The sequence below is a fragment of the Peromyscus maniculatus genome, chromosome 5 (assembly GCF_049852395.1).
Source record: "Peromyscus maniculatus bairdii isolate BWxNUB_F1_BW_parent chromosome 5, HU_Pman_BW_mat_3.1, whole genome shotgun sequence".
Taxonomy (NCBI): Eukaryota; Metazoa; Chordata; class Mammalia; order Rodentia; family Cricetidae; genus Peromyscus; species Peromyscus maniculatus.
In genome coordinates, this window is record NC_134856.1 from 104,017,805 (window position 1) to 104,032,622 (window position 14,818).

Below are 14,818 nucleotides of genomic sequence, written 5' to 3' on the forward strand. Positions count from 1 at the left end.
TGAGCACTCCTAACCACTGAGCCATCTCCAGCCCTGGACTACACTTTAGATGATTGGGTAAGGACATCCTCTGCTGTGACCATCCACCAACCAGTCTGAGTTATTTTATGAGCCCAGCTCAGGTTTTCAATTGGAAATCATGGGTAGCTATTAGAAATCAAGATTGTTAGCTGGGTGGTGATGGTTACACATCTGTAGACCCAGCACTCGGGAGGCAGAGGCAGGTGGATAACTGAGTTGGAGGCCAGTGTGGTGTACAGATTGTTTTCTTCTGGAAATTCTGGCTTTGCTACAAAGCCTCCTATAAATGAACACGGATACCTGCTGGAGTAGATGAATAGTACCGCACATAGTTCCTATTCTGTCCTCTAGTCTGCTAGTGCTGGAAGATGTTGGCAGTCAATAATTATTTAAGAAATATGGCAGAACAAGTTAATGTTGAGGGAAGGTTCATTAACTTTCCCCTTTGTAAACTGTCATTAGGGGCTGCTTAGTGGTTATGAATATTTGTTTCTGCCCCGCCAATTTCCAAATACCCAGCAGCCGCTTCCCAAGTAATTGACTCAGAGGCTTAATATTACTTATAAATGCTCAGCTGGTAGCTCAGGCTTATTGCTACCTAGCTCTTATACTTAAATTAACCCATAATTCTTTTCATGTTTAGCCACGTGGCTTGGTACCTTTTCTCAGTACAGCATTCTCATCTGCATCTGGCTGGTGACTCCCCATCTGCCCTTCCTCTTCCCATCATTCTCAGTTTGGTTTTCCCACCTAACTTCCTGCCCAGCTACCGGCTTGTCAACTTTTTATTAAAGCAATTAGAGTGACAGATCTTTACAGTGTACAGGATTATTCTATAGCAGGTGTGGCTTGTGTTTACTGAAAAGTTGTCGCTCTCAAATGTTCCCACAGAGATGTGAGGAGCAGGAAACAGCAAAAGCCGTCTTATGACTTTGCTGATATAACTAAAAGCTCACATAGGAAGCAAGCCAGGGACAGTCACTGAGGAAAGAAGGGACATTTCAGAAGGGGGACCAGCAGTGCTTGGTAGCCGTCTGTCTGTGTGGTAAGGACATGAGTTGCTGCAGATTCCACTGGGATAATGGTGTGTGTGGTTTGCTCCTTGCCCCCTGGGCATTCGGCCAGGCAGGTTCCTGCTATGCCAGACTTCACCAGATGCTTGAACGTTTATCATTGCTGACGACGCCCCTAAATTTGAATAGCACTTCCCAGTTGGGATGGTTAATATTTACTGCCATCTTGATTGGATTTAAAACCACCAGGAACCAAACCTCTAGGTGTTGCCTGTGAAGGTTTCTGGAGAGGATTAACTGAGGAAGAAAGACCCGCGCTATGTGTGGCAACATCCCACGGGCTTGGGTCTGGTGCACAGTATGAGCAGAGTGTGGTGGTTTGAATGACAGTGGCTCCCAGAGGCTCGTAGGGAGAGTAGGTGTGGCTTTGTTGAAGGAACTGTATCACTGGGGGTGGGCTCTGGGGCTTGAGAAGCCCAAGCCAGGCCCAATGTCTCTCCTTGCTCCCTATGGATTCAGATGGAGAACTCTCAGTTCCTCCCCCAGCACCATGCCTGCTTCCTGTCCTTCTTATAATGGACCAAACCTCTGAACTGTGAGTCAGCCCCAGCTAGATGCTTTCCTTTATAAGAGGCATTGCCATGGTCATGGTGTCTCTTCACAGCAATGGAAGTGACCTAGGAAGAGCAGCCAGCATTCCTGTTTCCTGACCTCAGACAGTGCTGCCTGAAGCCTTACCTCAGCTGACACTGCCAGGCCTTCATTGCTGTGTGGGGCCTGCACCAACCCTTCCCAGGCTGTTCCAGTCAAGTACTTTGTCACAATAAGAAAAGTAGCTAATGCACCAGTCACTGTGACTGGTAACATACAGTCTAGTGTAAGCGATATTATGTTAGAACCCCTGATAGACAGACAGAGAGAAGGGCCATGACTAGATAATAAAAATGGTAAACTTCCAAAGTGGTTGGCTTCTTCCTCACCCTCTGGACCTAAGACAAAAGCCTGACAGTTTAAAAGAGACTTTGAGGATTTTCCCCCCAGCCAATAGGGCCCCTCTGCCTGTGTCCTGGATAAGTTTAAGGTCAGACCAGGATGAGTTTAGCCCAAACTTGTGGACCAATCAGCCTCCCTGTGTTTATTCAAATTGCCCAACCCTAAATTGGGGGTAGGAAGACCATCTAAAAGACCCTTAACATGCCCAGCCCTCAAGGAGAGACCAGAATTCCAGTTCCTGTATCACGTCACCCCTTGGCTTTGCAGAGGGTCTTTGCTCATGCTTACTGCATGTGTTTCTCCAACCCTAATAAAAGCCTTTCTTGACCAGCAGATTATGTCTGCTGTGTCTGGGATCTACCCCTCTGCTGCCTGTTGGGCTACAGACATCTTTCCTACTGACTAGCTCTTGCACTTAAACTCAGCCCATTTTTGTTATTCTATATGTCGCCACATTTTCTGTGGCTTTCTTTACCTGTGTGTCATTACATACTGCTCCCTGGACAGCGAGCTGGCGTCTCCTGACTCAGCCTTCCTCTTCCCAGAATTCTTGTCTGCTTATCCTGCCTGTACTTCTTGCCTGGCTACTGGCCAATTAGCATTAAATCATTGTACAAAAGCATTATTCCACCGCATTTCTGCATGTATGTATGTGCACCCTGTGTCTGCTTGATGTGCACAGAAATTTGAAGAAGATGTTGGATCCCATGAAACTGGAGGTGCAGAGTATTGTGAGCCACCATGTGGGTTCTGGGAACTGAACTCAGGTCCTCTGTAGGGCAAAAGTGCTCTTAACCATGGGGCCATCTCTCCAGCCCCTGAATATGTTTGTTTGTTTGTTTCCCTCTTCATAGTAAATAATTATCTACACTCATTTAAGCAATAAAATACATCACTAGGAAACGAAAAACCAAAATGAAGCCAGGTGCATGCCTTTAATCCCCCAGCACCAGGGAGGCAGAGACAGGTGGATCTGTGTATTAGAAGCTATCTTGGTCTACAGAGTGAGTTCCAGGATAATCAGGGCTACACAGAAACCCTATCTCAAAAAAGAAAGAGAGAAAGAGAGAGAGAGAGAGAGAGAGAGAGAGAGAGAGAGAGAGAGAGAGAGAGAGAGAGAAGAGAGAAAGAAAGAAAAGAAAAAGAAAAGAAGGAGGAGGAGGAGGAGGAGGAGGAGGAGGAGGAGGAGGAGGAGGAGGAGGAGGAGGAGAAGAAGAAGAAAATAATCCCAAAAGGAATACAAGACCAGAGTTAGTCAGGAGACAGAAAGATAGGGCATCTCTGCAAATGTGGGATTCATAGGCATTACTAGTGGGTGTGAAAGTGTGAAGGACAGAAGATTGTAGATGGAGAGCAGATGGTAGCATATTTCACAGGAAGAGGAGGGAGAGAACTTGTGGAACAAGAATTTAAAGTGGATGGATGAACTTTACCAAATAGGATAAACACCCAGGCACCAGATGCTGCATCATCCACAGGTGTGGAAATTCCTGCCCCCAGATCCCAAGGTTCCAGATAAAAGGCTGAATGGTATGTCTACATGGACACTGGCTCCATAAACATTTACTGTGCAATGGATCTGTCAGACACAAATACTACATCAGACGAGCTGAAAACAGAGTGGAAGACTGTCATTTGGGTAAGAGATTATTAAGAGTCACAGGCAGACAATAGCATGGCAGCAGTGCTGGTGGCCATGTCAGAGGAGCAGCAGGTGGCAGTTGACTTCAGGGTGAAAGCCTACCAGGAGGAAAATCCCTGATGGGTGAACCTCAGATCGGTAAGGCCCTGAGACCACAGACCTCAGAGTGTCTTTTGCTTCTGCTGTCCCTTTACATGTTTGCCCCTGCCATTGTCCTCTGGTATCTGGCATGGTGTGAATGGGTGTGAGGAGATCACCACTGCCTATAATGTAGTGTGTTTATCTCATGGAAACATCTGTTCTACTGGGCATTTTTACCTGTGGATTATTATGAAGATGATTTCTTCCTAAGCTGTACTGCCTAATTGATAGTAATAATAATATTAGTTTGTACAGAGTTTTGATGAATAAAAATAAATACAAGGAAGTGTGTCACACAGCTAGAACACATGAGTTTCTATTGAGGAGCCATATAGACTGTGGCTTAGGTTAATGATTAAGAAAAACAACTGAGTCCCAGTTAGCACAGCTAACTTAATTCTTTTAACTTTAATGTTGGAAGGTGTTTCAGAGTGCATCATAGCTGAAACAAAGCTTTGAAAATAACTTAAGCTAGACTAAGATGTTTTTGTCAAATAGCTTTGAGGTAAAAAAAAAAAAAAAAAAAAAAAAGAAGATTAGTTTTAGAAAGGCACATAGTTGAATGTGGAACTCATTGAGGTCAGGGAACAAGAACAAAGCAGCCTAATTATTACTAGCTAATGCACATTTCTTGCTAGGATTGGTTGATGACCAAAGGTGATGATTAATTCCTTATACTCATTTCTGCCCCCAACCTCCTGATATAAGAAACCATTGATGAGTGGGTATGCACCCTAAAGATTTAAAGTAGAGCTGACTGATTCTTTTTCATATATAAAAGTCTAGGTTTGTGCTTCCTTTAAGATTCCTTATAAGATTACCTTCCAAGATAAGTAATAAAGTAATTGGCTTTGTAACTGCAAAATGCAGCTGACAGTAGAAGACCTGACTGAGAAGAATACTTTGTTTGCTCACACAGTTCATCTATAACAAGTTGCTTGGGTATGAATGTATGTGAGTTCTTGGGATAATTTGCTTTTCACCTGTAATACGTAAAATATTTAATCATATAAGGGATATGGAAAATATGCCATTTTTTACTGTTTGTTTTGTATTCATTGTAATCATTCACTTGAAAAAACAGAATGTAACCACATTGTAATTTTTATATTGCCAGAAAGATTTTGCTGGGGTATATAAATTTTAAGAAAAGAATAGAGGTAAAATGGGCTAGAAGGAAAACATCAAGAATGAGAATTAGAAGGAAAACATCAGCTGGGCAGTGGTGGCGCACGCCTTTAATCCCAGCACTCAGGAGGCAGAGCCAGGCGGATCTCTGTGAGTTTGAGGCCAGCCTGGGCTACAGAGTGAGATCCAGGACAGGCACCAAAACTACACAGAGAAACTCTGTCTCAAAAAAACCAAAAAAAAAAAAAAGAGAGAGAGAGAGAGAGAGAAACATGTCAGAAAGAGAGAAAATTAAAAAAAAGAAGGAAAACATCAAGAATGAGAGAAGGAAAATAAAGAATAGAAAATGCAAAAGAAGAATTAAGAAAAGATCTGAAGGAAATTCACCATCAAGACAGTGTGTTCCCTAACTCCCTCAGATAGGAAAGCCTAGTACCACACTGTGGATTTCCCTCTGAGCACTGTGCTGGTGGAGCCTGGCCCCAGGCAGCAATAGCTTCTTTATTAACCAATGACAGTTATACATGTTCACAGTGTACAGAAGGACCATCCCACAGCATTTCCCCCTTTTGTCTAATTAAAAAGGAAGGTTTTAACCTTAACATAGTAAAACTATATATAACAAAAATAGTTATCAAGTAAGAATTAAAATTATAATATCCAGTCCATTTGTATTTGGCAAAATTAGAGAAAATACTCAATTATCTATCTTATCTTAGTGAATCTAAAGTTTTTTTCTAATTTACCTTTTCATCATAACTAAGAAAAACTATAATTATAACTGTCTAGTCTTTAACTCCAACAAAGACCCCAGAAGGATGAAATGTTACCAAGTGGTAGGGACATCAGGCTTCCTGGACAGTCACCCAAAGTTCCTCTGTAATGTCTGGGCATCCAACTCTGGCCTACAGGCCTAGCATATCTGACAGACTTTCCTGTGAAGAAGGGAATTTTGAAGGACTGTCCTGCCTTGTCTTGGCAAAGTTCAGCAGTCACCTTTCTTGTATCCTGCTGGTCCAGTTTGAACAGTAACTGTCAGCAATTGAGGCAAGGGAAATTTCTTTGCCCACATGGCTAGCTTTTGCCATAAACAAAACAAAACAAAACAAAAAAAACAAAAACAAACAAACAAACAAAAAAAAACAACTCCATACAGAGTTTCTTCAATCCCCATCATCTTCTCTGAAGTATATTGATGCTGCCAGGAGCAGACATGTCTCACTGTCGTGAAAAGCCTTAGGTCATTAAACATTAAATTCCATATTCTATAAATCTTTGAGGTGTTTGAGGATCATCTATCTATTTAAATATATCTGTGAATGACCTTGAAAACATACCTAGCATGACTATAAGTTTGACTATTATGGATGACTATTAATCTGTATTTTAAATTATACATTACATTTTAAATGAGTTGTATAAACACAATACCTTAAACAAGAGTAGAAATATATATAGGGTATAACAAAATTAACTTTATATTTGTATCAATAAACTAAAATCCATACTAATGTAAAACATTTAAGATTAATAATTGTTTTTTGCATTAGAGTAGATTCAATATTTTACCCTTTTATCATTTACCCTATCATTTCTATAGCCCCTCTTTTTAGAAAGATCACTGAATCTAATCTCCTTTGTTTAGCTTTTTTCCTCATCATTACCAATAAAAACTTGTAACCAATCCCCTTTAAATGATAATATGCACCCATAACCCATTTTGGGGGGGAATGTGGGGGTGGTTCTCTAGACTACTTCCTGTTGATTGGGGGTGCTGATCTTTGGGGGACCCTGAGAAAATTTAGGTTTATGATCAAGTCCTGACTAGAGTGTTCTGTGAGGCTGGATCATCTCAGTCAGCATCCTTGAAGCTGTTTTGGATGCTGGATCACCTGAGCCATTTTTACTGGTGTCTGGTCCCCTTGCTCTGAAAATATATAAAATTGTAAAAGTAACATACATATCTGCATTAATAAAAGTACAGATTCTGCATTGTACACAAGTCAGCCAAAGATGATTTTTTTGTTATGTGTTTAAGCAGGTAAAATATATATCATGTGTCTTGTAGTTTTTTTTTTTAATTTTTATATTTTTTTATGTGCATTAGTGTTTTACCATGGATTTTAGGTTCCCTGGAACTGACGTTACAGTTTTTAAGTGGCCATGTGGTTGCTGGGAACTGAACTGGGTCCATCTGGAAGGGCAGTCAGTGCTCTTAACACTGAGCCATCTCTCCAGCTCTGTCTTGTAGTTCTTTTAGGTTTATTTTTTATGTCTATAGTCAAGATTTCAGGGGCTCTTAATCAATCAAACCTGATCATCTTTAACCTGGAATGAATCCATATCCTTTTATTTTCTGGGGAAATAAAAGCAGAATCTCTTTCCCAGCATAACATACCTTTTGACTTCCATTTTGAAGTCAAGGTATTTTTAAAATATATAGGTTGATTTAATCCAGCAGCATTTACAATCAAATGTCTCTTAGCAGCTGTTGCTCCTTCCTCAGCAGTCAAACAATTCAAAGACAATGTAACAACATACAGTATCCAGACTCTGTATTTTTCATCTTTACGTGGCTATTTTCTTTTATATTACTTTACTCCCATTTTAAGAACTTTATTTTAAAACTACATTTTTCTTTTTCTATCACTCTTTATTCTCTTTTTCTCTTCTCTCTCAAGCCTTTTTAATCACATTGTAACCCATTTTGAGGTTTTTTTTTTTTTTTCCCATCTGAATCTGTCTTTACTGTGCACCTGTAGCCTTTTCTGTCTGCATGAGCAAAAACAACAAAAACACAAAAAACAAAAACACAAAAAACTGCTGTGTAACTTAGATCATGGCATGCTGGTGCTGGCTCCTCCCTCTTGGTTCCCAGAGAGTCTGGTTTCATGGTGGAGGGACGGAGGAATGTTCACTGCCAGCTCTGGGAGCCATGTTTACTACCCCATCTCCACGAAGTTTCTGTGTCTATTCTGTCACTTAGCAGCGTCCCCGAGCAGCATGTTTCCTCCGATCAAGAACACAATGCAAGTGTTTGGCAGCAGGGCCTCTCAAAAGAGCTGACCATTTTTGTTGCTAGCACGGAAGCCAGGAAGCCAGCTCTTAAAGGAACAGTGCCTGGGTTCACCACCAGCAAACAGAGCCCACTGAAGAAAAAGTGGTTACCAAGAAGCTATGTTTGACTCTTGTATGTTTAGAATCCTTTCCCAAGCTCTCTCAGGTGTTATGTGGACGTAGTTGTACCATGTGGGAACACTATATGTGGGCGGATGTTTCTTTCCCGCCTGACAGTTCCCAAATAGCTGACTCAGATGCTGAATATGAATTATAAATCCTCGGCCAATAGCTTAGGCTTATCTCTAGCTAGCGATTAAAACTTAAATTAGCCCATTTCTGCTAATCTATGTATGTGTTACCATGTGGCTCATGGCTTGTTACCTCGTTTTTACACATCTTGCTCCCTCGGCGGCTGCCTGGTGTGTGTGTCTCTCTCTCTACCTCTCTTCATCTCAGTAGCCTCAGTTTGATTGTCCCACCTAACTGTATCCTACCTTGCTATAGGCCAATCAACTCCTTTATTAACCAATGAGAGTAATACTTATTCACACAGATGGATTATTCCACAGCAAAGTTATTTAGCAAATACTCAAGGCATTCACAGTACTAGTGATGCTAACAGATGAACACACACATGCAACAGCTAACTAAAGAATGAACAAGTAAAATCCCTCTTCCTTCTCTCCAGGAGTTACCTTGACTATTACCCAAACATCCAAGTTTCCTGATTTCACAATAGCTATTTGTTCCCTCTCTTTAATTTACTAAAATTATGTTCAGCTGTTACAACTTAGCAAATAGGTGCTTCTCTTATAACCCTGGTTCTCAACCCATTGTGGCAGTGGTCACACTCTTTGTACAAATTGCATATACACACAAAATTGGGCCTTCAATTACATATAGGCCATGAAATTTAGGCTAATAACTCCTACCTCACTATGTATCTTGGCTGGCCTGGAACTTGCTATGTAGACCAGACTAGCCTCAAACTCAGAGATCTGCTTGCTTCTGCTTCCTGAGTGCTGGGATTAAAGACATGCATTACCATATCCAGCCCTTCTCTTTCAGTTTCTGTCACAGGCTCCCACCATGTAGCTCAGGCTGGCTGTCCTGGAACCAGTTATGTAGAGGATGGTCTCAGACTGACAGTGCTCCTACCTCAACCTTCCCAGTAATTGGATTACAGGAACCACTGTGCACCAGCTTGCCTTCTCCTGTTCCTTCCTTTTCTCTTTCTCCACCTCATTTTTATTCTTTTAGACTGTTACTGGAAGGATAGTCTGTCCCCACTAACCTTAGATTTGAAAAAGTCTACAGAAATATCATTGTAATGTACAGTTGACTCTTTAATAAAATGACTTTGCTTTAACAACCACTTTTCAGCTCCTGATCATACTTGTATTTTTGTCTTCAGACATACTTTGAGAGGCAGAGAAAGCATGTAGCCAGGAAGGTATGTCATTACAGGATTTCCGTAGAAAAGCTTGCCCTGGTTTGCTCCTTCATCACATGTTGAGTGTGTCCGATATCATGTCAAATACTAAGGGCTATGCTCTCCCAGACTTCATGGGGCAGCATAGAAAACTGAGCAGTGGCATGATGGGACAGTGGGGACAGTGGAGAGGAAGGCAGGGCTGGGGGCAGTGGGGGCAGTGGAGAGGAAGGCAGGGCTGGGGGCAGTGGGGCCAGTGGGGCCAGTGGGGGCAGTGGAGAGGAAGGTAGGGCTGGGGGCAGTGGGGACAGTGGGGGCAGTGGGGGCAGTGGGGGCAGTGGGGCAGTGGAGAGGAAGGCAGGGCTGGGGACCCAGCTGACTGCTTCCAGTCTGCTAATCCCTGCCCTGTAGCCTTCAATAAGTTTCTTTTTCACACCAGTCCTGAACAATAGAAGTATAAAGCAAACACTTCTGAAACTTTCAGTTTTCTAATAAACAGGTTATAAAAATGAAAATTTAATGAAAATAGAAGGAAATAATCTTGGTATCATTTATTTAACCTCACATACTCAAAATACCATTTCCATGGATAAGCAGTATTTATTAAATAGATACTTTATATGTTTTTCAAAGTATTCAAAATCTGGTTAAGTTTCACATTGTACCACTCAGTTTGAACTAGCATATTTTTATTTATTTATTTATTTGTTTATTTATTTATTTATTTATTTAGTTGGTTAGGGGTGTGTGTGTGTGTGTGTGTGTGTGTGTGTGTGTGTGCGCGCGCGCACACGCGCATGGTGTCTGTACAGCCATATGTGCCATGGTGCACATGAAACACATGTAGAAGTCCTAGGACAAATTTGTGAGGTTTTGTCTCTCCAATTTTTATGTAAGACCAGACTCTGGTTATCAGGGTTTCACAGCAAGAACTTTACCTGCCAAGCCATTTTGCCTGTCCTAGAAGAATTACTTTTATAACATAGAAATGCAGCAGATACCATATATGTGGTTATTCAAATCTCCTTATAAAATATTGTAGCACTTGTGTGTGGACCTGTTGTAGAGCACTTCATTCAAGCAAAACAGCCCCCATTTTCATTTCATCTCATCAGTCATGACTACTTTCAAGAGTCCATCATGACTGGGCTATAGGTTGTTGACTGTCTCTCAAAGAAGGAGGGAAAGAGCGTCACTAGGACCTCTTGAGTTTCCAGCCAGTCTTCCTGGTCATTTCTATGCAGTGCCACCAAGATTGTTGCCTTAAAGGTCTTGGGGAAGGGCTAGAGTATACAGACTGGGGAAGGTGAACTGGTCAGGAAAGGGCCCTGTCTAAGCAGCCGAGAGGGAAGCCATCATGAATGCTGGGTGAAGGCTCTCCAGCACACCTCCTTTGGTGCCCATGTTCCTGTAGGCAGCCCCTTATCCAATGTCAGTAGACCCAATAAAGTCATTGATGCCCAGATGGTGAATTGTACTTTGGTTTGTCATGAGGACCTCATGAGGAGTGGGTAGACACTGTTTACATGTCTCCCAGAATAGATTCATGCAGTTTCCTATACATTTTGTATTTACATCCTATATAAATGCTTTGTAAGTAGTTGAATAGTGCACTGTTAGGAATTAATGAACAAACAGTTCATATGTTCAGTACAATCATTTTTTAGAAATGTTTCAACCCATGGTTGTTTGAATCTATGGTTGCTGGATCTGTCTGTGTATGTGAGAACTGACTATATTTGGTGCAAAGGCATATGGTAGGAAAATCAAGAAACAAAATACAGAGTGACACTGTGTAGGTGGAATCTTCCTGTCCCAGCAGTCAGTTCTCAAATAACCACAGAGAGTCTTACTATTCATTATAAATGGATAGTATAAATGTTAGAATATTATGATAGGCCAATAGCTCAGGCTCATTATTAACTCTTACATTTTAAATTAACCCACAGTTCTTGTCTATGCTCTGCCACGTGGCATTATCTTTACTAACACAGCATGTTCATCTCCTACGCCGTCTGCGGCTGCCTAGTGACTCTCTGACTCCGACCTTCTTCTCCCTTCCCAGTGTCCTTCGTCTGGTTTTCCCACCTAACCTTACCCTGTCCAGCTATTGGCCAGTCAGCTTCTTTATTAAACCAATCATAGTGTAATTTACACAGTGTACAGGAATACTCCACAACATTGCACTCATATAAAATTCTATTTGAATCAGAGAATAACACTTTAAATAAAAATAGATGAGGGTTGGTTAACTATCTTCCACAACTGGGGAAAAAAAAAGGTGTGTATGAGGTGGGTACTTTTCTCTTTTTGTTCCTGTTTATTTATATGGACTTCTGGAGGATCAACCACGGGGTCTCACATGTTCTAGGCTAGCAGTCTACCACTGAGTTACAGCCACAGCTGTTCTTCTCTCTTCTGAAAAGATGTCGGAAAGCATTTGCACAGCTTTTGAGTCCTGTAATGAAGTCACTGTCTCCTTCCGAATTCACCTTTATGAGAAAAAATGGTAGATGCCCAGTGAACACACCAACTGTGTCCATGTTCCTTCAGGAGAGGGGCACCCAGAGCAGTGGAGAGGGCAGCTAGGCCCACACTCACCGTAATGTTCTTGTTCAAGAGTCTTTCTCAGGCCCTCAGACGCCATGTCGTCCCTGGTTGCTTCTTGCTTCTCTTAGTTTTTTCTTGTTTTCCTTTGTGTCGTTCTGTTTGCTTCTTGGTGTCCAGCAATCAGGTTCGATGGTGGCATATTTAACTACAGATACTTATCGAAGCAGTCCATTGTTTTCTTCTGTTTTTTTTTTCCCTCTTCCACAAACGGTTTACAATGAAGGGTTAGTTTTTTCATGTCACTCACATTCCTGCTCTATAGGCTTACCTACAGAACCTGTGAACAAATGCTTAGCGAACCACCCCTCACAGCTACAAAGCAATTCCATCATTTTTCCAGTATAAGAATTATTATTCTACCAATGAAGTTGGTAGTTATTGATTCTATTTCTGTATGTGAAGAAGCTCATTCTGTGAGGGCCTGGATAGCTCAATCGGTAGAGCATCAGACTTTTAATCTGAGGGTTCAGGGTTCAAGTCCCTGTTCAGGCACTTAAAATTCTTCTCTTCCTAAGCTAAGGCAATCAGTAGCCAACATAGTGAGCATTTCATTGTCTTCCAAGGAGATAAGTAAAATATCAGTTTTTAAATTACGCGCCCTTCATGAGGAGCACTGTACGGAAAGCTTACAGATCATGGAAGAGCCGCACTTCTAGAGCAAGCTTTTTTAAAAACATTTACATATCTGCTATGTTAAAATACAAGACTTGGATTTTCTGTCCTTCCCTCTGGCCGCTGAGAACCTTGGTTGATGGGGAGCTCTCTGCTCAGTTGTGGTCGTGTTGTATTGTAATGATAAACACAAGCATCAGGAGGTTATTAGCAAGTCCCGTGGTGTGACAAAAATACCCAACCTCCTAGCAATAGTGTGCCTCTTTACTATTTATCTTCATAGTTTAGGTCAACTGATTGCTAACGGTGTGGCTGACAGAAGAATAGATTGTGTGTGTGTGGGGGGGGGGGGTTTGTCTGTTTTTGTTTAAAAAAAAAATGTATTTTCTCTACCTACCAGAGGACTGTAACTTGAGGGTAATAAAGTCTCTATGAACAATTCTAAGGAGCAAATAAAACAAAAACAAAAACAACCTCATAGGATGAATATGTTCAGCCAAATCAAGGATCAAGGACAAATTTTGTCTTGTTTTTTAAATTTTTAAAATTTATTTATGTGTATGTCTTTGTCTACATGTATGTATGTGTACTGCATGTATGCCTGGTGCCTACAGAGGTCAGAAGAGGATGTTGGATCCCCTGTAGTTATGGATGGTTGTGAGTCACCATGTGGGTCCAGGGGAACCAAGCTTGGATGCTCTGTGAGAGCAACAAGTGCTCTTCACTACTGGGCCATTTCTCCAGCCCTTGTTTGATGGTGTCTTCGTTTGTTTAAATCACGCTGCACAAGAGTAGTTCCGGGACAATTCAAAGGCAGCATGTGGGGATGGGATGAGGAGTGAGTTAAAAAAAAAAACAATACAATGACACATAGTGTGGTGGTTTGGATATGAATGGCCCCCTTGGCTCCTTTATTTGGTCCCTAGTTGGCATAGCTATTTTGGGAAGGATTAGAAAATGTGGCCCTTGTTTAGATGAGGTGTGTCACTAGGGGTGGGCTGTGAGGTTTCAGGAAGCCCACACCAGGCCCTGTCTCTCTCTGTTTGTCTCCAACTGGAGGATCAGGATGTAGCTGTTAGATGGGGCTCCAGTGCCTGCCTGCTGCCTGCTGCCTGCTGCCTGCTGCCTGCTGCCTGCTGCCTGCTGCCTGCTGCCTGCCTGCTGCCTGCTGCCTGCCTGCCTGCTGCCTGCCTGCCTGCCTGCTGCCTGCTGCCTGCCTGCCTGCTCTCTGCCGGATGCTCATGCACTGTCCCTCTGAAACTGTAAGCAAGCCCCCAACCAAAAGCTTTCTTTATAAGTTGCCTTAATTATGATGTTTCTTCACAGTAGATAGGAAAGTGTACACACACACACACACACACACACACACACACACACACACGAGAAAATACCACAGTGAAACCCATTACTTTGTGTGGTAACTTAGTTAATTTAAAGGAAAAAGAAATTTAAAAAAAAATGATGCTGAAAAACTTAAATCACCATAGGTAAGAAAGTGACTATTTACCTAAATTTTAGACTGTTGTATAATAACAAACTCAAAATGGATCATAGATTTAAAGCAAAACACAAAATTATAAAAAAAAAAAAAATTTTAGGAAAACAAAAACAAAAAAAGAGTAGTTCTACAATGTAAAGAATTCTTAGGCTTGACATCAAAAGCACAACCCATAAATGAAAAATGATTGGTTGTAGTTCATCCAAATTAAAAATTTGTTCTAGAAAGACTCTGTTAGGTAGATCAAAAGACAGGCCACAGACTGAGAAAGAACAGCCAGCCACATATGTGGCAATATCCTCAAACTGAGAGCACACCAATAACTCTCACTGTTGAAACAACAATGACCCGTTAGAAAATGGGCGAAAGACCCACTGATGAGAATATACCAGGGGAAATCAGAAGAGGCCCAACATCATGAACAGTTTGGGAAATATCCGTAAGATCTCAGGGTTTTGTCTTTACACACTAATCAGGTAAGAATAAAATAATAAATGCTGGGTTGGCAAAAATGCCGACTCAGATCTCTCATATGTTCTGATTAAAAACAAAGTGGTGTAGGCATTTTGGAAAATATTGATCGTTTCTTTTTTTAACAAGATATTTATTTTAATTTTGTGTGTATGAGTGTTTGCCTGTATACCACATGTGTGCCTGGTGCCATAGAA

General features: G+C 41.5%; 1 long non-coding RNA gene and 1 other non-coding gene across 2 annotated transcripts; one reads left to right on the forward strand and one right to left on the reverse strand.

Annotated features, from left to right (window-relative positions):
• Positions 1-11,730: 11,730 nt before the first annotated feature.
• On the reverse strand, positions 11,731-13,839 carry LOC143273420 (uncharacterized). The gene is made up of 2 exons (XR_013051511.1): positions 12,032-13,839; positions 11,731-11,922 (listed from the first exon to the last, which is right to left on the reverse strand). It is a non-coding gene; the product is annotated as an uncharacterized LOC143273420 (long non-coding RNA).
• On the forward strand, positions 12,460-12,532 carry Trnak-uuu (transfer RNA lysine (anticodon UUU)). Its single transcript has one exon. It is a non-coding gene; the product is annotated as a tRNA-Lys (tRNA).
• Positions 13,840-14,818: the final 979 nt, after the last annotated feature.